This window comes from Anas acuta, chromosome 1 (genome assembly GCF_963932015.1).
Source record: "Anas acuta chromosome 1, bAnaAcu1.1, whole genome shotgun sequence".
Taxonomy (NCBI): domain Eukaryota; kingdom Metazoa; phylum Chordata; class Aves; order Anseriformes; family Anatidae; genus Anas; species Anas acuta.
The window spans coordinates 93,628,547-93,654,075 of NC_088979.1; the positions used below are offsets into that span (position 1 = coordinate 93,628,547).

Below are 25,529 nucleotides of genomic sequence, written 5' to 3' on the forward strand. Positions count from 1 at the left end.
TTTGATGTCACTGAGCTGTTATAACCAAGTACTTTCTTTCTCATGTTATAACATGCTTCCTAACTATAACTTCCTTATAAGATGGCATCTTATGTGCAAGGATTAAATTAATTTCTTTTAGAAATGGAGCCTTTTTTTTGTTAATATGTAGCACATGAAATAAACAGACTCATGTGAGTAAAGTCATATTTCAAAGTAGATTATCTATGAGGACCCTAAACTAGTTTATCTGGTTTAATTTGCTCTCATCATTGTGAAATGCTTTTCAGCGCAGAGATTTTTCCATTGATGTCCCCAAAAACATAGATCACTTCATTTACAGAAGACTGTTTCTGCTCCTCGTGGTTGCGAAAAGAACTTCAGAAATGTGAAGCAACACGTATGCCACTACGTATTGCCATCCATCAGTTTAGAGCTTTCAATCTAAGAAGTCTCAAGACAGTGTAACCTTCCTACTTTTTTTTTTTTCCAGCCATAATGCCAGTATGCAAAGAAAGAATTAAAGGAATAACTAATACATCCACAGAAAGTGGCAAACCACTCAATTTACAGATCTTTACTACAACCTACCTGTTACATACAGCTTCCTATTCTTCCCATTTAGTGATCCTTAACTATTATTTCCATCCTCTCCTGCCCTTTTATCTACAAAACAGACCACCTACTTCTCAGGGACTTGGCAAGACAGGAGTGCAGCTACTTCAACCTATTTATCCTAGAGCTGGGACAGCATTTGCAGTGCTTTCCAGGCAAGTGATGTGTACTGAAATGCTCTCAAAACCTGCAACGGCTCAGACCCACAGCACACATACGTACAGATGCAACATGCATGCACTCTGCATGGCCACAGGAACGTGAGGGAAGGGTGGTTGTTCCTCGCTGCATGTACAGATCAGATTTACTGCAATGCCTTTATGTGATTTTTCAATCACATAAAACCATATTTTTCAACAGGTGCAGACAACAGTTCCTTTCCAAAAGTTTGCCATTAAACTGATATTAAAAAGCTATAAAAAAAAAAAGAACTCCAAGATACAGAAGAAAATAAAACTGACACCTGAGCTGTACAGTACGGCCAGCAGGGCTTTAAACAAAACACCAGGACACATTCAAGTCAGTGGAGCCCAGCTTTCTAAGTGACCCATACCTAATGAATTCAGATGTTACTGGGTTTTGCTGTAATTGCTGTTTCCTTGTTTTAATTTCTTTTTCCTTTCTAATTCTGCCCTGCAGCATGACAAATTCCCCATCAAGCCGCAAGGTACATGTAACAGGAAATGGAAGTTAACTAATTCATAGGTCATTATCTTGTTTTAATCAACATTGTTTCTGACCCTTCTGTTAAAGTAATTTCTTAGAATAACTACTGTAAAATCTGACTCAGACCACAACAAACTCTGTTGCAAAAATACTTTATATACTTGCACAGATCCCTAGGAAATCACCTGCATAGCTTCTATGGCATGTCTAAATGAAGGAAGACTATTTCTCCAGCAGATAGTTTCCCACCTTAGTTCAAAGGCAATCTGTAGTTACATATTTCAAGTATATTTATAACAACCTAGATGTTGGTTGCCCTGATACAGTAATATTTTTATCTTGAAGGCTTCTGAATTGCTTTACTACATAGCAATACGCACACCTATAGTTTTTGAAATTAAAACAAAACAACAGCTACCTGTAAACTGCCAGTTAGCTCTGCAAATAGTACTTATTTATACGGCTGATAAGTGGCTTGTTGGAACAACATACTGGTTTGTGTGCCTTCTCTAGTACTTTTCAACCTCTCCAAACACACCACGGAGTAACTGCTGCTTAACTGATCCCCAGAGGACAGCTCCCATTGACAGCTGCAGTGCCACAATCTAATTTTGCCCTTCATTATCTCAGAGATTTAGACAGAAGACGCATACACACAGCTAGGTGCTCTCTAGTCATATGTGAGCCATATGCCTGGGTCTTAAAGCAGACTTTACCCCCGAATCCCTGTATCTTCTGCCAGGGCATGTACACTCCTGATAAGAAAAGTGATAATGAAGAATTACTGCTGATAAACTTTCCACTCTAATACAATAAATCATTTAACTCTTTCAGCCTAAATCGTAGCTTGAAAACTGACACTTGACTACTTCTGCCTTGTATCCAAAGAAACCAAATGAAAGTATTTTGTTCTCAAACATCTCCATTTTCCTTAATGCATCTGTCAGACTTCATACGCTTAGATTTTTTTTTTCCTCCTCAGTAATTGTTCAGGTACGTTTCTGATCCAATGCATCTAAAAGAAACATATAAGGAAAGATTATAAAGAAAGAGATTTATTCAGTTACAAACACATTTTCCTCACCCTGGAAGTCCTGCAGAACTCAATGTAAACTTTCTCTAAAAAAATATTTCTAGCATTTAAAAATCAACCAACAAGGTACTCAAACCTTGCATCTTCCTGACAAGGCTTCAGCCACAACATGAGTCTGAGGGCAAACTGACCAGTGACTAGGAGAATGATTAAAGCGAACACATCTGCAGTACAATTATTTAAGAAGCCTGAAATTAGATGGAGGATGGCCTCAGCTCTTAACTTTCTCCTTTTTATTTCTTATTTCCTTCTCTCAAGGTAATAAACAAGACACGGTCCATCTTATCATCAGGTGGTGATTTTTATGCAGGCAAGTTCAGAAGCTGCACCTTATTATTAAAATTGTTAAACTCGGCACCTCAGAAACAGGGCAGACACTGCTGCTCCACAAGGGGTGCAGGGGCTGATTTAAGAGGCTGGCAGCAGCAACAAAAGTGGTTCTGACTCACAAATGGCTATTCCTAAAAGTAACTCTAACATATTCTTCTAAAGGGAAGGACGTCCTTCTTCCCTTTTCGCACAACTCAAAATTTCAGCACATTATTGCTCTTTCTACAGACCACAAGAACAATACCAAAGTGAAATATGGAATAGCCCTTCTGCCTTTCTCCTCAATTAACTCACACAAAGGTGCAAATGTACAAACAGGGACTTAACCACAACTTACACTTGCTTACAGAACTCAGATTTGCCTTTTAATTAGATCAATCAATGTCAAAAGATGCTGGAAGGGAATTTTAGGATTACCTCCATGATTTTAGCATATCAACAAAGTAACCAGGTCCCTAAATTCAGATGTAAAAGAGAAGTTACGTTGTTTAAAAGAAAAAGAGATGAAACCCCTTCTTTCCAAAACTACACATACCGTGACTGCTCTTCCAGCTCTCTCTAACTCGGAAACCAAAAACCAGGTTCCAGCTTTTACCAGACAGGCCAGTACAGACACACCATGTTTAAAAATCATCTTCAATATGCTTTCAAATAGCAGTTCATATGAAGTTCAACAGCTTTTAAAGTAAATTTACAGTGGTCAAGGTCAGGCTCTATGATAACCAGATGCATTCAAATATGATGATGAATAAACTAAGTTACTTCATTAAAATAAGAATTCTCGAGCTGCGGTTGCCCAAAAGCCAAAGCTGATTTAGATTTGGCTGCTGTGTTCCCCCCACTGCCCTCCCTGCCCGCTGCCATTCAGTGCAGGCCCATCTCTGGCACCTTCCCCAGCCTTGTTGAGTCACCTCCACAATTCAGTGTGATGTAAAATATTCACCTTTTGCTATCAGTTTCCTGCTAGCTCTGCACAACACCACAGCCCGAGTTTAACTTTCACCTTAAAAGTCTCCCCAGTAAATAAAAACCTAACTTTTTTCTTCAGCACGTGCAAGCAGTAGTGCATTTACATTCTGTGTGCTACCACCTGGTCAGGGAGAACTTGATTTGTGTTTTTGTATGGTCTCTGCTGTCTGGACCTTTGAGCCTGACAGCTCCGAAGTCAGGACCCCAAATCCAAGTACTTGGTGTTGGAAGTGAGGCAGCCACGCTCTAGCACTGTGCTGAAAGAGAAAGTGGGGTATTCTACTTACGGAGGGAGAACTTCATCGTCTTAGGCGCTGTGTGACACACAATTAAATGGAGATCCTTGCCTAAATAGCTCATTATCTAAACCAAACAAGTTTGTCGACCAAAAAGCGAAAGTAGAGGGCTCACAAACCTTAGATACCTATAATAAAATTCTCTGTATAGGCTACAAATACAATCCAGGAGAAATAAAGAGCAGCCTAAGTCGCGTACTTCAGATAATTCTTGCCAAACTGCCACGAAGCACCTCGAAGACCACAGCTAACATCTGGTTTGCTATCACTAGTTACAGACCCCACCTCTGCTTCTGGAACACAAGGGAAATGCTTACAGGCTCTTCTATATATAGTTTGTGTCTGTCATAATAGTCTACATAAATAAATTTGAAGAAATAAATTTAATCAGGCCTGCCAACTACAAACTCCTCTGACAGCAAAATGAACAAAAAAAACGTTCATCACAGTAAAATCCGGCATCCTTACTATTCAGCTCTCAGTGGTCTAGCCTACATACACAGAGACTTCTACAGCATGCCTTAAGTCCTAACTTAGTTTGACCAATGCAGCAGTAAAGGAGGTACCTGAATTCTGAAGCAAAAATGCTTCTGCCCTGGATTATTGCTGCAATCGCATAGGGAACATTATTTCTATCATCTTATGAGACCTCAGGTTGGAGGAGCTGAAGAAAAGCACTGCTTTCAGTGTTCAGGACACCTCAAACGAGAGCACAACGCCATTATTTCTTATGAACCGCACTCAAATGCATTTCAAAGAACAGCATGGGGTACTTTTATTTTATGAGTTAACAAATGTAAATAAACAATTTATCAGAATAAGTCCTTCAGGAAATCAACTTCATTATAAAAATTAGTGTTAAAGCTCCTTAAGAAATAACTGAAGAGTGAGTTGAAAATTACCCCACTGCTGCAGACTGCTCGATGTCCCATCTACGCGCTCCCACACTCCCTACGTCTTATTTGCATATCACTCAGCACTCCTGACTTGGTGGTTGCCCCACGTTTGCGTAACTCACATAGTGTCTGCACTGAGAAAACAAAACATTACCCAGGAGCCATTTCCTGTAAAAGGCATAAGCACTGACTAAACCCCGAACCGTTCTTCTTCCTCTTCCTTTAAGGTAAGTGCACTTAATCGCTGGATTGGAGAGTCGTGTTTCCTTTTCTTCCCCTGTCCTGTGATTTTTTGATTCTCTTTTGTACAGATTCAGTGGGACTTGTGGGCAGTCTCCAAGACCACATTAAAGGCCAGGTGATCTACATATTCTCACTGCATGTCAGGAACAAGTTTGGATTCACTTCACCTGAGGAAGAGACTGAATGGGGGCTCATTTATACCTCACGCCCATGCTCTACCAGCTGAGGTCTAAATGATGGAAATGATGGTACTCCCAGCTCCCTCTGGACCTGCTTAAAACAAATTTCCACAGCTTTCTAAAAATAATTCACATGCCTAATTCCAGAATAAAGAACTCTGAATCTGTCATAAGCATCTTACAGAAGAGTACAATCTACAAAATACCTCTTAATTTAGAAGGGATATCCTCCAGGGATGGCTTGGACAGTTTCCCCAAGAAGTGTAAGAGCTATTAAAACTCCATTCTGAAAAATATTTAAAGCACTGAGTGCTTAGGGCACGATGCTGGATCTACAGGTGAAGTCCTGCCTTACAACCGAGGCAATCTGACAGGCTGCCCCTGCCAGGAAGGGCAGCCCCGCTCCCTTTTCCCCAGGTGCAGGCTTCTGCCCCTTTCCTGGGCAAAGCTTCAGTTTTCACACTGAGTATATGGCAAAACGAGTTAACAACCCAACCAAATACTGTTCACATCTCTGTCAGGCACTTTTTGTGCTCAGTTTGTGTCCCATTACACACCTAAGCTAAGCGTATGGCTACACAGGCTGACCAGGCTCAGGGCTCCTGCTGTACAGAAAGGCCCAAGTCACAGGCAAGGCTCATCTTCTGGCGCTCTTCCACCTCCTGATGAAACAGGTTAGGTAGCTAAACTGGCAGTAACAATTTTACCTTTTATGTATATCATTAGTCTTTTGTACTTTGCTTCTTAAGCTGGCCCCGCACGGAAAAGTAAAGCCAAAGCAGCAAGAAAGAGAACTTACAATAACGTATAGCCAAGGGAGAAAGCGGACTGGGACAGTCCCTTGTCATCTGATTTCGGCTGCTGGCAAACCTGCTGGGTCACAAAATCTACCCTGACTTCTGACTGCTGCTTCCCCTGCAACACCCAGGCACCGACGAGGTAGGTGTTGCCACGATGACAGCCCCAAGCCCGTCAGAGGATGGAGCTTAATTCCTCTCCGTCTCGTAAGCCGCCTTTGAAGTAGGAAATTACTGTAACTCTTGGATCACGCTCATGAGGTAATCTCCGATGCACACAGCATCACGAGGCGCTCCAAAACTACGGTAAAGACGAGGCTAAGTAGATCAGCAAAAAACTGCACAAATGGGTTTTCCCCTCTTTGTTCCTTCACCGCAATGAATAAATAAAGATGAATAAATAAATGATTCCACTTTTACCTCACATCGTTCACTCCAGAACTACAGCCCACATTTATTAGAATACAGACCACTGTCAGCCCCAAAGTTTTATTTTTTTTTTTATTTTTTTTTTATTTTTTTAAGAAAATACTAATCATGCCAACAATTTTTTTTAACTTAACACAATGCAACATGGTTTTAAGTTCCATCTGTAGCTCATTTACCATGGCCTTATTCCCCAGTTAAGGAACCAGTGACCTAGAAAACTCTCATTGAAGAAGGAGATGAATTAAACTTCAGTAAATTTTCATGTATTCCTGTGATGAAGTCAAAATACTTATTTTTCAGATTTTAAACTCTGAGGTCTTGCTTTACTGCGTTGCTAGCCTCCATCCCTGCCATTAAGCGTAATCTTGATACATCCCGAGATATGCCGTGCTGCACAGGTTGTAGGCAGCAAAAGTCTGGAGCATTTTAAATGGCATTATGAGTCATTAGGAAGAATTCAAACACCCTATTCAAGTCATATAAACACGTGGATGGGGCTGCACGCACACACAGGGAGAGAAGCCAGCACAGACAGTGGGCACACAGCAACCAGCAACAGCTTTACTGGGGTACATTTATCATCACACGGAATAGAAATTTCATCTAATACGCATGGTAGCTCTATGTCCCTATACAATATGGTTGCAGGTAGCTCATCAGAGACTCCAGCATGTTTGCTGGGCCAGATAGAAATCACTGTTATGTCTTCTATTAAAAAAAAAAAAATATATATATATATATATATATATATCACTAAGCTCAGAGCACACTCATCATAATGTAATCCAGCTTTCTTAGACTTTCAGGCAGTCATTCCTCACCAAGCCTTCCCCCTTTGGTGAAGGTATGGAATAGCCCACAAAAAAGATCTAGTCACTCAAGAGCCTTCAAAGCCCAGGAAACCATGACATGCTTTCATCAAGTGAAATGAATTGCCAATCACCACTAAAATTGTATAAACCTGTATTATTTCCTGCCTATCGATATCAAAAACGAGGACTTTCTAGTGTGGAAAGTGTTTTACGAATTGAACAAAAAGGTTGCAGAGACTTCACTGTAAGGTTGGCAACAGGTTACACCTTGTGTCACTGGCACACAAACACAGCCCACAACAAACGTGGGTTTGCTTTCACTCGCGTAACAGCAAAAGGTTAAAACCAAGGATGAAGGAGCACACAATCGTTAAACAAATCTAAACATTTCCTGCTACAAAAGAAAAAAAAAGAAGGGGGACAGCATTCTGACACACTCCTTCCTTTCCCAAACCTCTATCAGCTCTAACACTGATTGACCAAAAAAGAAAACCAACTTCCTTCAGGTCTGCTTACTGGGTTTCACACACAGGCACGATGCTAAATTATTTGAAGAAATCTGCCACATTTTGATACCCTAAAGGCTTTAAAGAACTCAGAAGAACTCTTCTTTTTTTTTTTTTCCACTTTTTTTTTTTCCAATAACTGTTGAACTTATGGTCCTGAATGTAGAGACCAAGCTTAGCCTGCTAACTTGAGATAATGTTTTGAATCCCCTTCCGAGTGCAGTCACTATGAAGGAGGTGTACGGAATTCATTTTTGAATGTTCTCTGATAGCAGTCATAAGAAAGAAGTCTAAAATGCATCTCTCATCAAAGTGTATTCCCTCTAGGAGAAAAACTCTCATAGAAGCCTTTCAGAAGAATCTTGTCTAACGGGGGTTTTATGAAATCCAAAGGCTAAAGGGAAGAAGTTGAAGCTTTGGGATTGTTTATATGAACTCCAGCAATTCCAGCATCCAAATGCTGGGCATAAACTAATCAAGCTAATGCTCTTCAAATGCAAGTTATCTGTCAGTTGTTCAAGAAGCAGACATGGCACTAACACCGACAAAATTATCCATTTAAGTAATGCTAAAAGACATGCAAAGATGATGCATCTTTCTGATTATTTAATAGTCTCCCCACCAGCATCAGAAGATGCTAGGGTTCTGTCCAGGGGAGCTCGGTTTACTGCGGTGCTTTTACCTGATAAAAATTCCTAAAATGATTTTAATAAGGTGGGTTGCAGGAAGGAAATGAGGACAAAAAAAATAAAAATAAATAAAAAACAAAAGGCTTTGAAATCCTGACCTCACAGACCTCCAAACAGTATTCAAGATCACCATGTCTGAGGTATCCAGGAAATATAAAGGAAAGAAAATCTTTACTGTCTGACTGAAGTCCTTGCAGGCTACCAAGAATAGCCTGCTAGATGGAAAGACTCCAAAACAAAGCCGCTTTTCAAACAGAATTTTTCCCTAATTGTCTACTAATGTTACTGAACTGGTGTGTTTCATGTAGCCATGTGCTGTGCTTTTTAAAAGAACTGCTGTAAAAAGATAGCTTTTGATACAGAGCTGCTCTTTTTTTCATTCCATGAAAAAGCCCAACTAAAAGGTCACGAGTGCGATCTGACACACTACATGGATGATGCCAAGAGGTGTCCTTAAGAACACCGTATTTCTGGGCACATCTGAAGCAGCAGAGCAACATATGAAATTAGAGGGGCATAGCAAAAGAGAGGAGCAACAGAGTGAGAGCTCACATCAGGTGCACCAAAGGGACCAGTTGCAGCCTCACGGACTCGCTTCTGCAGCCCTTCATGCAGCAGTTTCCAGTGCAAGGCAAAAGAGAAATACCCAATATGAGAACAGGGCTGTCAAGATGGTCATGAAAGAGAACTCCTTCCCCATTCATAACACCACGTACACAACTGACATTCAGTTGTTCAGATGTATTCCCACGTGGATTTAGCAGCCAAGGCCTAACCTTCCTCTTTTGCTGAGAGGCTCCTTCTCAAGACGACTTCATGTTAGGTTCCTACTGGACTTACTAGAAAGCATGGAGAACTTCATGGTGCCTCGGTTTTCCATGAAAAAGCAAGACACATGCTAACCTGCACAGATGACATCTGCCACAGACAGTGTGAAAACACTGAGTGGTCTTCCTCGCTTTCCTGAGAGGGAAACAGATGACATCCTAAAGTACAAAGGTAGCCAAAAGTGGGCAACTTTGAAATGCAGAATAATGAAAAATTTATGAAAAATACAATGGATTGATGAAGAAGGGAGGGGGAAGACATTCTCTAAACTTTGAAGTATCTAAATCTTTATTTGACTGAGGGGCCTCAACTGCTCCTAGAAATTGAGCAACACCACACTGTTTATCACTGAATATCTTCACTCATGAAAAAAACGCACATAGAACAAGTACAAGGAACAAAGTTTACTTAAAAGAAGACTAGAACAAGACCGAAAGCAGAACAGAAGGTGGATGGGATTAAAAAAAAAAAAAAAAAATCAGGCAAGTCACTGAAGTGATATAACATTTATGAGTAATACTTTTATTTACCAACCAAGTAGGAAGCAAATGAACATTTGCAAAGGCAGCTATTGTAATCCAGAGTAGTGTTTGCTTATTAGCATGTATATCCTGATAGCAGGCTGTTTTATAACCTGACTTAGAGCAGCTGCCCTAACAAAACAAAAATCTGCAAGCTCAGGGAGTGGTAAGTTTTAGTGCTCCCTCATGTAACAATGCAAAAGTTAAGATGATGTTCATCAGGTTGTGTGTGGAGAAAGCACGCCGTGCATACTACAGCCTTCAGGTACTCCTGGCTCCAGCTCACCCAAAGGCTTAGAGAACCAAAGGAGATGGGAGGAGAAAAAAAAGCCACACAAAAAATGCAACATTCTTCCTCCCTATTAGAAGAGCAACTATATGATCTTCCACGTTTTTATTTGAAGTACCTTTGGATTACTAAACTGTAGATGAAATTTCACCTCTGATATAAGGAATCAACACTTCCAGTACTTTCCCAACTAACAGGTAAATGGTTATCAACAAAATGTAAATAAGTGCAACAAAAATATTACATATATGAATGCACAGAAGTGAAACAAGAACATAATCCCAGCAGCTCTGGTCACTTTTAAGAGGACAAGCAAGCATGGAACTTTCAACATTTTTTTGTTTTTCTATTTGTTTGTTTTAACATAACCAGCCCTTGTTGATAATATTAGGAGAAACATTTTTCATGTCTCCTCTGTACAGCAGAGCCAATAAATAAATAAGAACTTTTCTGCTTTGCAGTTTTCCTTTGCTATCAATAAACTATGTTCACATCCTACAAAGACAGAAAAATACCTTTCATTAGAACATTAACTTCAGAAACTCTAATTCATCTTTCCGTTTGTCCAAGTAGCAACTATCTATATTTCGTGTGCCCATATCTGCCTTATGGCAATATAGAATTTAAGTTAAAATTTTAGAAGAGCACAAACTTGAGAAGAAATCTATATATCGCGTTGTTTTATGGTACAGTTTGGAAAAAATAAATAAATAAACCTTTGGGGTTTCTTAAGAGGTTTTCTTCCCTAGAAGTTGAAGCAGTTTTTCCTTTCAGAAGTATTGTTCTCTCAAGGAGGGAGAGAAAAAGAGAGTGAGAAAATGTGAGAAAGATCAAGTATGAGAAAACACTGAGTGACCGAAAGATTGAACAAGGGAGGAAGAAAAGAGGAGCTTGAGAGAGCAAGCACTAAAAAAGGATGCGAGACAGTAAGGGCATAAGCACCAGTTAGAAAAGGAGTAAGTGAGAGTGGGGAAGACCCAGCAGATGGACACAAGCAAGAAGAGTGCAAGAAACCAGAGGTGTATCAAGAGGGCAAGCAGGAGAGAGAGAATTTGCTCTCGAGTCAGGCTGTCGGGCAGATTTTGTGCGTGTCAGAGCGCAGGCGAGCCGGAGAGCGTCAGAGGGCAGCAGGAGAGAGGGAGGGAAGGAGCGCGGAAGCTGGAGATAGCAAGCCAAACTCTGAGAGGCACAGAGCGAGGGAAGAGGGGGCGGGGAGGGCGGCAGTGTGCATGTGTGCGTCTGTCTGTCTGTCACTGCAGTGATTTACTACAGGAGGGGTGGCAAGAATTCCTCCGAATGATGTTCTCCATTAAGTAACAGAGCTCTCAGAGCCAGTTAACCAACCCCGGCCTCTTCCAGGCACCCTGCTCCTGTCCACCCACACAGCCCATTCCATTATCTTGTCAAATGTCTCAGCAGCAGCACAGTATACCAGGTCTAGGAACCGATCTGGCTGAAAAGTAACCCGATTCTCCACCCCCACACACACCCAAATGTTATATATATAAAATTATGTATTTCAGCCAACTCAGTTTCCAAGTCTGATTCACTGGTTGGTCTTACAAACAGCTGTGCCAACACAAAGCAGGTGGGAACAAGCAGCCAGAATCTGAAGAGAAGGGGAACTGCTTAAGCTGTAATTGCCTTCAAAGAACTGCTTGTTGCACACTTTGCCTTAGAATAACTCTCTCAATAATCCAACCCAAAGTGCTTCAGTGGCTGTACATATTGCAGCATGAACTTCCAATCAGTTTGCTAACACTTACGCAGTAAAAACAACACAAACAACGCCATCAGATTTAAATATTGCTCTTGTCCCACAGCCCTGGTCAATGAAATTTTAAAATAAGAGTGGTGCTTTTCACAGTTTTGCTCCTTTACCTATTATTTCAAGTTTGGTACAGGTATAGTTCTTGGGAGAGCAAGGTATGATGAAAGCGGGGAGAGAATCAACGTTGCTCGTGTTTTCCTCCGAGTGTGCCGTTCTTTGCTGTGCTGCCCTGCAGCACTCTCTCAGCACCGAAATTACATACCGGTCTACTGCCTTGTCTCATGCTGGAAGATGGTATTGATCTGGATGAAAAAGAGGTAATGAAATCTTTCCAAATTTCCCCCAAATTTACGAAGGTCTAGTACCAGAAGACCAGTAGCTTCAATCTTCTCCCATCGGCTTCTGCCAATTTGCTTCTCTTCTGTGTCGCTACTCCCGACAAGTCTGACCAGCTGAAACTGGAGCACAGATTATTGCTGGGGAAGTCATGTCGTAGAAACTTAGCCAACTTCACCTCATGAAAGCCAACCAAACCAAAGCACACAGGAGTGTGGTTTACACAACCGGTATACGTCTGCACGGGTAACCCGCTGTTCTCCTAACTCCTCGCTCTCAAGTGGCTGACCCACAAGATAGAGAAATCAGTCCTGCCAAATGCTGGAGTTAACCTGATAGCTCAGGTAACCAAGGTGTACTAAGAAGGAGATGTTTCAATTACCCAAATTGTATGAATACCATATGCGTCTCTTTCTGTATGAAAAAAGTTTTGTAAATGTCATAAAATCAAAGACTAAGAAGTTAGGAAATGTTTAAATTAAGGTGGGATAGATATATAATTCTGTCTCACAGTTTGCAACACAATCTTCCACAGTCGAATGCTATTTTATTCATCGAACAGATGTACATTAGGAGGATGGCACGCAGAAAACAAAGCTACACAGTAAATGGCAGCTATACAGTAAACGATACTATTTATCGAAATATTCCACCAGTGCTTTCAGAAATTGAAGGATGTTATCAAATGGGACAAAAGACTGTAAGAGAAAAAAAAAAGACAAATTCCCTTTGGGATAAAAATGAGTTTTAACTCAGATTCCCTCGAATTTCCACACAGATCCTAAGCTCCATGTGCAGACCACTATCTGGATATGCTGAGTCACTCTCCAACCTTAAGAGACTGCTTCTCTGAGTTACAAGGCACTCAGAATATAAACTCAAGTCAGATGCAACTGTAAATACTTGCATTCTGCTACTAAGGCATAAGATGCCTAAACCCCTCAGCCTCAGCTCCACCCTTTGTGTCACTGTATAACTCAGGGCAAGTCACTTTACCTTTTTTGCCTTTCATTTCCCTTGCTGAAAAGTATCTTACCTAAGCAGGTATTCACCTCCTGGTAACGAGGCAAAAACTGCTTTGTGTCTGGAAAGCAACAAGAAGTGCTATACAAAACGCCCAAAGTCACTGAGCCCCTACTGTCACCCCTAAAAAAGGTTGCCAATAAGGAAGACACAAAATAATAATTTGAAAGGGGTTTCTAGTACCAGTTCTAGTATTACTTTCCTTGTGCTTTAGATGTAGAGCTCAGTGATATGGTTTAGTGGAGGACTTGTTAGTGTTAGGTCAGAGGCTGGACTGCGTGATCTTGGAGATCTCTTCCAACGTAGATGATTCTGTGAATTCTGAAGTCTAATCACTGAAAAACATTGCTTTCACAAGATGCTAAAAGAATCTGTTAGCACTTGCTAGACTCTGATCCATGCCTGAGATTATGAGAAAGTCACAAACCCCACACTAAGTGCAAAGTCTGGACAGCATGCAGTTATCATCAACCCATACCTAAAAACAACACCAGAAAACTACATCTGAAGAGATGCTTCTTTTCTGAGCACTACCCATTCCATACCGTGAGTGAAGCAAAAATCCTGTTACAACCACAATTATATTTACTGCACAATAAAATAAAGTTCAGACCTCCACAAGGACACAGAGTCAATACACTAAAAGCAAGAGAATCTTCCCATTTTTGTCGCTTGACTTAACTTGGGAATTTTCATGGAAATAACTGACTCAAAGACAACTCCACGGAGGTATACATGATTACAGCGTAAGGAGAAGCACACTAATTACAACACATGGAATACAGTGAGTACCTGTTTCCTCTAGTGGACAAATAAAAAGGCACTGTCAAGTTGGGAGCTCAGAGTTTCTAGAATATGTACAGTGAGTAACACGTAGCTTAGAAATTGTATTCTGACCCCACTGTATGCTTACACTTCTGTCTCACCTCATATCACCGATCTCAGGTTGCTTTATGAACAAAATTTTCCTCAGACATACAAAGATTAAGATTAAAAAAATAGTAGTAGTAATGCTGAGAAAGAGCGAAAGCAAAGCACATGAAGAATCCTGTATCAGAAGATACCAAGGGCAAAGTTTTCACATATGGAAGTCTAAAGGTTAAACTCTTCAACTTATATCCAAGCTCTAGTGTTGAAAGAATTGCATGTTCTCACATCTCGATGAAGTTTAGTAGGAACTAGAATACTCAAAATCTTACAAAAAGAGAGAGAGGCCAATAGCATGACAGAACACCATTTCAGGTATGTATGCCTAGGAGGACACTTTCAAAGAAAAAAAAGTTATCATAAAGATACCTAAAATGATGAGTGGCATAGAGAAGGTCAATTGAGTCCACTCCCTTTCATAAGAGATTTTAGAAATATATATATACACATACCAAGAGCTCCTAAGTTTTAGAACGCAAGTCTTCTATCAACTTCCCACTACTAGGAAAACATTTAGTAACAGGGATTATTCCAATTTAGATTCTCCTTTTTCTCCTTAGATGCTTCTTAAATAAGAATCTAGGAAGTTTGAGATTTTTTTCCTTCTATCCACTACTAAATTAAAGTTCCACACCCTACAAACAGTCTGCATGCACACAAATCAGACAAAAATCATAGATCACCGATCATCCTGATGTTGCTAAACGCAAAGCACCATGTGGATACAGTGCCAGAGTTTCAGAAGACCTCTTAAAAATGGGAGCTTGTCACATACATACTGCCCTTTCCTCCAGATACGAAACATGGAGATCAATATTCCCTTGTATGACTATATACACTTTACCTTTTTATTTCAACCCCATTAGAACAGTAGCTAAGCTGAAACAAACACTTTAAAATAGCTCAGCTCACTTAGAGAAGAAATATTTCTGCAAATTATGCAGCACAGAGAGTGATTTCCAAACACAACGCTTGAACCTTGTGAACTAAATGTTAAACTTATTTTTCCACATCTTGAAATAACTGGATGCTCGCTAAGAACACCTAGCAGAGAGCCAGAATGCCATAACTGCCCTAACTCAGGTACACAACTACTTCCTTGCATTATAACAGGGATGGGGAGTGGGTTGGACTTATACTTTATAACAGAAAACCTTTGACAAACACAGCTCCAACTTGCATACAGATGTCAGTAAGTTCTCCTTCCTTTATGAACTTCTCATAACTCACAAATATTTCAGCAAAATTCTTTAATTCAGTTTGCTGCAAGAGTGGTGGTATGCAAATCACCTTAAGGAAGGGGGCACTAGACATTACTTTCAAACACAGAGTTAGAAATTGCCTCCAAATCTAATGACTGCTTATATGAAAAAAAAAGAAAAAAAAAGAAAAGAAAAAAAAAAGCATTGCAGAAGTCTTCATCGCATGAAGCAAAGCCAATCTTGGTTTAAGCATGAAAACAAGTTTTCAATGTTGCCATTAACCACTAAGGTAAAGCAGCTAAGTATTTCTATTCCAACGTTTCCACATGTGTAACTATTTCTCAGGGTTTCACACTAGGCTTAGGGAGTTATACAATGACCATGCTGTGAACATGACTGGCTGATTTAACTCCACAGAGATATGTAAATGAGTGTTTTGATGGGCAAAAAGACTGAAAGTAGAGTCATATGGACACTGTGAACTGCAAGTCATGACTGCACACTGTGTCAAAGACACAGGTGAAAATATCACTTAACAAACCCTACAAAGCCAGGAGAGAAATCCTCTTGTAAGGACATCAGATATTGTTAATGATTTCCACTCACACCTCCACATTATTAAACGTTCGCCCTTCTATCATTAAACTTTTGTACAACAGCTGACTAACAAATTACAACCACTCCCAGCCTCTTATTCACCTGAAGGAAAAGCGAACAAACCACAAGTGCACACCTTTACACAGCGCCGTAACAACATGCTGCACAGGAGAGCATTAGGAATGAAGGGGTACGCGTCTCAAAGTCATTACATCAAATTAAGAAAGAAATAATATTTACTTCACGTTGTACAGTACACAAAATGGAAATCAGATCCCAGCTAAGGCCTCCAAGTAGTACAACGCAAAGCCAAACAACTTTTAACTATGATACAACCTTCGACTATAATTTTTAACACAGTATCACATAGACTTTTTCCACTCAGCCTTCAACATAAATGAATCATTTATGATGCTGTCTCTAGTAGACATAGTTCACAGAAGACATTAATTCACTTAGAAACTAAGCTTGTAAGATGCAGGCTATATTAAAAATAATAAACCATCGGGGAAAGTTTGAGGAGACGTGAGGGTCAATCAGTGTGAAGCTGTAGTAACTGCAGAGTTACCTGACCCCTCCTAGTGCTTCTGATCTGGGGGCAAGAAAAATGCAGTGTAAGTTTGGAGCCTCAGCACACACCGAACTTGACTTGAGCAAAAATGTGATTTTGGTGGGAAGACAGGGACAGATATACCATCACGCTGATGTTCAGCACTTGCAGGCCTGCGCAAGGCCTGCCATAAAAATCTCAGCTTCTGAAGGCACATGATGACATTGACAGGAAAGTCACCCTAAAAACTGGAACACCGCATTCTAAACTGAGCGTCTGATCGGAGTGCAAAAATATATATTCAGCTGTGTTATTTCACAAGTATGATCCAGTATTTCTCGGACTTATGAGTAACTTCTACAGAAAGGGAAACTGCCGAGATCTTCAAGCAACAATCACCTCTTGTAACATTAACAAAGACATCAATACATCTCAAACACTAACTTGCAATTTTTGGCATACCATTAAATTAATGCCTGCTTATCCACAAATTAGAAAAAAATGGAAAGAATAACAGGAAAGAAACCAGAATCAAACATGTTCAAGGAGAGCTCATTGAGCTTTCCATATCAACTGGGTTTTGAAAGAATATATTAACTGGATTTTGCAAGAGTATATTAAAATTTTATCTGTCTATAATCAAACATATACCCTAGATGTATTTCATTTACACGTCCTATAAAACTGTGTGTGTATATATATGGTTATGTATTTCTAAGTACCCAAAGGGCTGCAACTACACCTGGATGGACTGACCAGAAGTCAGCGTAAAGGAAATCCACAGTGCTCAGGGAAACAAAGATCTGAGTAAGCAGTGGCACTTTAACTTCCCTACCTGACAGGACTCTTCTTCTTCAATTTAAGCTGTTCCCTCTGTAAAGCAAGTGGATGTGCTGTGCTGTGCTCCGGCTGGCTCCTCAGCACCACATCCACTGGCAAAGCACATGAGAAGCTGTTAGTAATTTACGCAGCTCACAGTGACACCGCCGAGGATTTGAGCACATCGAGGTAAACAGGATTTCAAATGCACAAAAATGCTAGCTGCATGCATTCGGAGCCAGGAAGCAAAAAAACTGATGAACAATAGGTTCTCGGGTCACTAGGATTTAAAACTTTTGCTGGCACCTTGGATTTAATCACAAAAATACGTTTAACGATGGTTGTGCCAACCAGCCATTCTACTAGCTTGGTTTTTTGAGCAACTCAAAATTCACTCTGAGTTTTTTCAACTCTGTTTTGAAAGACTAACTCTGCCATCAGAAAGCAATTTGTACACGTCCATTGCTCTCTTATTTCACTGTCCAAACAGTTATTGAAGAGAAAGAGGAAACTACTCAACATGTAGACGTATTACTACTTTATTAGCCTTTCCTTTAACTGACTCAAATCACAGTTTGTCTTTATTTGTTTCTGGGAAAAAAGAAAAAAGAAAATCGGAAAGCTTTGGAACTTTATGTAATACCTAAATTGAAAGCTTGGTTTCTCACAGCTGGAACAAACAGTGGCACTTAGCTGAGCTGATTTCACTTTCATTTACAGTTTCACTTTCAGGTACTTAGGGCTACAGATCCTAGAAACTTTGAAAGGAGTAAGTTTCCGAGTAAGTGCTAGCTTATGCTATTTTAATTACTGAAGCCTTTTCACTGCTTTCAAACTTAAGAAATGCTAAAATCGGAGAAGAAATTAAACTGATTATGTCTGCAACACACGCTAACTGAAATAGCCACTGCCCAGACTTCAGAGGCTCCAGGGTATTCATACTGCAGGGTCTTGGGCTAAGCTGACTGGGAACTGTCTGCTGCAGCTGCCTGGCCCTTCAGTTGGTGCTCTCCTGTAAATCACAGGGACAGGACACTTGGGAATGAATGAGGATGTGATAACATCACTGTCCTTCATGTTGGGGCTCCCATCTCTGTCCTTATCAACAGGGGAAGGGAAGGGAAGGGAAGGGAAGGGAAGGGAAGGGAAGGGAAGGGAAGGGAAGGGAAGGGAAGGGAAGGGAAGGGAAGGGAAGGGAAGGGAAGGGAAGGGAAGGGAAGGGAAGGGAAGGGAAGGGAAGGGAAGGGAAGGGAAGGGAAGGGAAGGGAAGGGAAGGGAAGGGAAGGGAAGGGAAGGGAAGGGAAGGGAAGGGAAGGGAAGGGAAGGGAAGGGAAGGGAAGGGAAGGGAAGGGAAGGGAAGGGAAGGGAAGGGAAGGGAAGGGAAGGGAAGGGAAGGGAAGGGAAGGGAAGGGAAGGGAAGGGAAGGGAAGGGAAGGGAAGGGAAGGGAAGGGAAGGGAAGGGAAGGGAAGGGAAGGGAAGGGAAGGGAAGGGAAGGGAAGGGAAGGGAAGGGAAGGGAAGGGAAGGGAAGGCTCATCACTGTGTACTTTCCAGTCAAGAAAAAAAAGGAGCCAATTTTGTGATCCATGCTCTCAGGCAAGCAAGCCATAATTAAGCACCTACAGATACTGGACCAGACTCATAAAAATACGAGTATTAGAGGAAATGGAGCTAAAGTTCTAGTAAAGCTGGGGTATGTATGCACTAAAGTAGGAAAAAAGAATACATCTGTACTGGCAAAAGCAATTGAGCTATTTTTTAATATATGCTTAGATAAAATAGAAATGAAACCAGAATTTTATCTCCCTTCCACATAAAGGAAAAAGATTAATCTATGGATATCAAACTCTTACGAGCAACTAATGATTAGGTCACTGCAATTCTATGGGTATATTGTGTCACCTCCAAGAGAGGGTACTATGTAACTGTACATACAGAATGTGTCTTTCTAGAAGGAACAATTGTTTCTAGTTATCACAAAGGTGGTGGGGTTTTTTCCCACTGTTTTTAAAACTTCAGTAGACTTATAGCTCCCATAACTTTCCTCTTGAAGGATCCACAGAGGTGAGAGAGTATTCCTCTCTGCAAAGCCTTGTTGACTTTTTCCCCCAGTCTTAAGTTTACAAGAAAAACATTTGCTCAGAAAGGCTTTTGTATTATTTCGGTCTTAGAGCAAAAAAGAAGTCTGACTAATCAGACTTGAGTCTGATTAGCAGAAAAGTTATTACACATTTAAAAAAAAAAAGTTCCTTAAACTCTTACTGAAAAAGGAAAAGAGATGGAATTGTAAAGTAACTTAACAAATAATCTATTGTATTCAGTTATGAAGACAAAAGTAGCAGTTCTCTGTAAATAATCCTATTCTACAACAACAGGATCTATTTACAAAAGGATTTCAGAAGTTATACAAGTCTCCCATGCTCCCATAACATAAAGATACCAGGAAAGATCTTGACTTCACTTTGGGAAGTAGTTGTCCAAATGGCATCAAAAATTGCTACAGGAAGACTAAATATACACCAGTCTTCAATTCCTTCTCAAAAACATGAGTTGTAACAGCAACTTTCAACCCATAGTCCTGTAGCCAGGGTTAAAACCACCTGAAATAAAGAGGTCTTAAGAGGAACACTGAAGAGAGGATTTAATTATAGCAAGAAAATTGCTTCTTTGGAAAGAGTCACTACCCTTTTTCAGTTCAGGTAAAACCATCAAACAGCATCACAGCAAATAAAGGTACAGTTTTCCATGAGTTGTATTAACTGGTCTTCTTGCACACTACCGCACGAGCAGGTGGTACAGCTTCACACACGTTAGCATAACCTAATGGGAAGGGACTTTTTCATGTTATATTTTAAGGTGTTGACCAACTCATTTGAGCTAAAATAACAAAAATCTCACCCCTTTGCCTCATTAAGGCAAAGCCTAACCAAACAGTTAGGCCAAACACATTTCTTTACAAGGTCCTATTGGAATTAAGAGTTTTAAAATACAACATACATGTTAGGAAGGATGTCCTAGTTAAATGTTACTTTAAAAGCTTAGACGAGAGACAGTTTTTACTTGACTCCAGTCATGTTCTTCTACTTTGTGTAAACCATCTACCAGTGTTAGAAGTCATTTATGGCCATCACGTGTTAATTCCTGACCCACACAAAACCCGCATACTTTAAAAATTGATAAATTCCTGGTTACTACATCCTTATTTTACACAAGTGCGGGAATGCTACCCATAAATTGACACTGAGACAGAGAACGCTTGGCTGCTATTAGGTAAAATTATCCTTGGTGCTGCTTCTCTGTAACTGTCCAGCATGGGGGAGGGGATTCCAACGGCGCGTCCTAAACCCACCTGAGTATTGATTCGGGAACTGATCATGGAGCAGACTTTCTTACCCCTTTGCCTGGAGACAATATTAAACTACTGTAATGTATAAATATGCACGCAACCATTTCAGAGAAGGAATTGCCCTCTTTCTGTGATTTAAGAAGTCCGTGTGCCCTGTATTCAATTTTGAACAAGTTATTCAGTCCACTAAAAAAAAAAAAAAAAAATCAAAATTTCAACTCAATAAGCCTCACAAACTTCGATACAATTTTGAATTCACAAAATAAATGTAAATTTATCACATGCGTTCTACTTCAGACTGCAAATAAAACGGCTCTGGCTCCAAATGCTTCATATATGCCAAAAGCATTAAGCATAGCCTACAAGAATAGTCTATATAGATACACACATATAGAGTTCACTAAAAATATAGCGATAGTAGCTAGCAAATACTAGCTCAAATTCAGATTTTTTTTTCAGTGTTATTATTTTAATTCTATGAAGTATAATTAATTTTCCAAAAATATCCAACCTACAGAGGTTGGGAGGAGTACAGAAAAAGAGAAACGAGTTTTACCAAAACTTCTTTGGGCTACACTAATCCAAGGAGGTAAGTTGAGTTCTGCTCAGTTACTCGCAGATAACTAAGTACCACCACGAACAACGCGTTTGCTTATTTGTCACCAGGCATCATCGACGTATTCTTCAGCTTCACCAATCCAATTATAAGACAAGTTGTTAACTTGTCCTCAGACAGGTCCCTACAGCGCTACTGTGCCCATGTAGAAGTGACTCTGCGTATACCTACTGGCCAAAGTCACCGTGCTCTCACCGGGATTAAAACAGTAGGTTGTCAAAACCACGCTTGTCGATTTATTTTGCAGCCAGATATTCCGCCTTTGTTAATTTTACAGAACAATGAATGCTTATTTCCCCCAATGACCGCGGAGCAATGGGAGAACTAAGTCACAGCAGCAACCCAGACACACCATCAAAGAACCCCTTAACACAGCCCTTGGACGGGCTCAACCGACAACTTCAAAGCCGTCTGCGCCTCCAAAAACGCAAAAACCCACAATTTCCAAATTCCACATGCCGGGGGGCTCCCAATCGTGCCTTCTGCTGCCGCGGCGGCGCCAGGGCAAGCCTGGGGTGGGCTCCCCTTAACCCTGGCAGCCCCCCCAGCCGCCTGCTCAGCCCGGGCTCCCCTCCCTCCCCGCACCCCCCCGGCGGGGTGACAGCCCCCGGGGGCCGGCTCGCAGCCCTCCCGCACCCGCTGCGGCCCGGGGGGGGGGGGGAGGTGGGAGCCCCCCGCAGCCGGGGCCACAACAGGTGCCTGCCCAGCTGATGGCCCGGCTCCGCCGCCCGCCCCCCGCAGGGCGTTGCGCAGCGGGGCCGGGGGGATGGCGGCGAGCTCCTTCCCTCCCTTCCCTCCTTCCCTCCCTCCTTCCCTCCCTATCCCCGGCCGCGGCGGGGAGAGGCCGCGGGCCCTGCCGGCTCCGCCGCCTCCTCCTCGTCCTCCGCGCCTAAGATGGCAGCGGGGCTGCCCCCCGCCCCGCGCTGCGCCCCCCTCGGCCGGGCCGTGCCGAGCCGAGCCCAGCCGAGCCGGGAGGCGGCCCCAGCTGCCGGCTGCGGGCTTACCCGTGCGGGGGGCGGCGGGCCCCAAGCTCCGTGCGCGGCTCCTCCCGCTCGGTCGAGGCCTCTCTCCCCGCAGCGCCCGGTGCAGTGGTAGCAGCAGTGGCGGTGGCGGTGGTGGCGGCGCCTCCCTGTCGGTCCGCAGCCCGGCCGCCCCGCCGCGCTCGGGCCCTGCGCGGCTGGGGGCACACGGCAGGCAGCGTCCCGCGGCCGGGGCTGCCCGCTGCGAGCCTTCCTCCAGGCAGCAGCAGCAGCAGGAGGAGGAGGAGGAGGAGAAGAAGGAGGAGGAGGAAGGGGGGGCCCGGCCCGGCCCGGCCCGGCGGGCGGATCCGCGGCGCTGCCCGGCCGGGCTGGGTTTTCTATCGCTCACAAAATGGCGCGCGTTCCAAACCTGCGCAGCGCCCGGCGGCGGCGGCGGCGGCAGCGGCGGGGCCCGGCCTCGCCTCGGAGCGGAGCGGAGCGGGGCAGAGCGGGGCAGAGCGGAGCGGCTCGGCGGCGGCAGCGGCGGCCTGAGCCCCGGCCAGGCAGCGCGGGGACAGCGGCGGGCGGGGGAGGAGGAGGAGGAGGAGGAGGAGGAGGAGGAGGAGGAGGAGGAGGAGGAGGAGGGGTGGGGGGGAAGCGCAGCGCCGTACCGAGCCCCCGGGAACTCCTCGCTCCCTCCCTCCCTCCCCCGCCTGCCAGCCGCTACCTCCTCCCCCTCGCTGCCTGCCCGCTCCTCCTCCTCCTCCTCCTCCTCCTCCTCCTCCTCCTCACGAACCGGCGCCGCAGCCCCAGCCCCAGCCCCGTGCCCACCCCGGGGGGCTCCGCTGCTCGCCTCACGGAGAGGGAGCGGGGAGAGAGGCGCGGCGGCGGCACGCGCACGATTTTATTTCCCCATTTTTTATTATTATTATTATTTTTTGGCAAGGTGCGAAAGGAAAAGGGAAAACAAAATAATAATAATAATAATTAAAATATCACACAAGCGATTCGGGCGGGAAGGTGTGTTTTTTTTTTTTTTATTTTTGAAAAAAGCTTTTTTTGAAAAAGGAAAAAAAAAAAAAAGCTAACTGACAAAATGGCGGCGGGGGCGAGCCCGTTGCCGGGGCAACTGTCAATCACGCGGCGCACCCCGCCCGGGCGGGAGACGGCGCTGACGTGGGGAGGGAGGGAGGGAAGGGGGAAGGGGCGGGGCGGGGCCCGCCGTTGCCATGGCGCCCGCTGCCGCCCCGCCCCCCGGCTGTGACGCTGCCGGCCGGGATGGCCCCGGCGCGCCGGGGGGAGGGGCGGGGCGCGAGGCCGGTAACGGCTCTCGGGGGGGGGGGGGAGGAGGAGGCGGCGCCTTCCCCGTCCTGAAGGGGGCGCCGGGCGGGCAGGGTTCCCTCCCGGCCCCCGAAATCAAGGTTTTCCGCCCCAAAATGAGCCCCCGAAAGTTGCCTGGCGCGGCGTGCCGTGGGTGTGCTCCGTGAGGGGAGCCCGCGCAACCAGCCCGAACCGTCACCGGGGCTTCTTTACGCGCTGTCGGGTTTCGTTTCGTTTCATAAACGCCCGCCAAGGGTCAAAAAGTAGAGTACGGCCTTTATTTCGTGTTTTAATTCCATCCTGTGATATTTTAATCGTTTTAGTTCACGGCCAGCCTCCTTGAGGAAAATAGGCCACATTACCAACACCTGTTCCATCAGCGTTTTCTCCTCTTCTAGTATCTTTCAGCTTAAAAGGTAAAATTAAACGCCCAAAGGTGGGGACACAGGTACAGCAACAACCAAAGTCCCTCAGAAACCTAATCACCGCTTTACAAACACAGTATCACAAGCAGTTCGACCAAGCTAGAAGTTTGCTGCTGCTGAAAATAGCAGCCCGCTGCCTCTCCACTTCCAGCCATTCAGTCCTCCTGCCGCTTTTTACGTCAGAAACAACCTAATTGCCACACAATAAATAAAAAGTAAATAAATTTGTATGGCTAGGATAAACGCGGATAGCGAGGAGATCTGGAAGTGTGGCAGTGGGAATTGAGAAACCACCCCACTCAGTAACAGCACAGCCTTGGGTTGGAATAAACCACCCATGAAATTGCACCTTAAAGCCATGGAAGGTGTTATACAATCATTTCCCATCCCCCTCATCCCCCCAAAAATTGAGAGGTTGCTTTGAGCCACTTTTGACACTTCTCTCTCTGCCTTAGCGTGCGCTCAGAGCACAGCTCTTAGCCCAAGCAGAGGAAAGCCAACACCCGCACTCTGCGAGGTAACAAAGGTGCAGAATCACCTGCTTCTACCCACGTCAGCATCATCAGGTTTTGGCCTAAGATACGTGCACACACAATACATTACACTAAAATGCACACACTATACATGTATATATTTTACACTAAAACCTCTTTGCCATTCTGTGTGAATGGTAACGTGCTGTGGCAGAGTAATTTCTCTGTTGCTCACCATAAGTAACTACAAATCTCATAGAAACTTATTATACCAGTTACTGTATTACAGTATGCTACAGTATGTACCTTCTTTGGTGGTGGTGGTGTATTTTTCATGTGTTTGTGGTTTTTTTGTTTGTTTGTTTGTTTTCTGACACTTAAAAATATTACCATGTTCTCACGCATGTGTGCGCTTGTGCTCAATAGTGCTCTACTTTTATTTTGCTTGTTGTACCCAAGCTTACTGATATAGGAATGTAATAGCTTGGGCCAAGATAAAATGTCTTTTAAAAGGTTCTGACCATTTTTCTCAAATCTAATTCTTTCTACTTTGTTCCACATGATAATGAGTTATCACATCTTTTTTTCTTTTTTTTTTTTTCTTTAGGAAAGAATGGACTGTCAAGAGGGGAATTGTTATATTATTTTTATTATCATTCAAAAAGCTTCTAAGGATAGGTTGACATTTCAGTGTCCCACTTTAAATCAGGAGCTTGTATATATTTCTCATGAATACAAAGACCAGCTCCTGAGAAATACTTGGTTTTCTCTTCCAAAAAGACAAACCTCTCAGAAAGCTGAATATTTGGCATCAAAAAGAACAATAATAAGTAGAATTCTTTAGGAAAAAAAAAAAAAAAAAAAAAAGAGGGAAAAAGTACATACACACACACCAAAAAAAAAAAAAAAAAAAAAAAAGAGGAGGAAAGCATCCAGCATGGAGAAATAAGATTTGAGAGAAACATTATTATTTTTTACAGACTTGAGAAACAGAACAGATGTAAAAGAAAACAAGACAATATAAAAGTT

At 42.9% G+C, this 25,529-nt stretch overlaps 1 protein-coding gene across 1 annotated transcript in view; it reads right to left on the reverse strand.

The window, feature by feature from the left end:
- The window catches only part of DYRK1A (dual specificity tyrosine phosphorylation regulated kinase 1A), an 89,192-nt gene extending 66,280 nt beyond the window's left edge, over positions 1-22,912 (reverse strand). Inside the window, exon 1 of the mRNA XM_068688177.1 lies at positions 22,328-22,912. The gene's annotated coding sequence lies outside the window, so the exon portion shown is untranslated. The remainder of the gene's footprint in view (positions 1-22,327) is intronic.
- Positions 22,913-25,529: the final 2,617 nt, after the last annotated feature.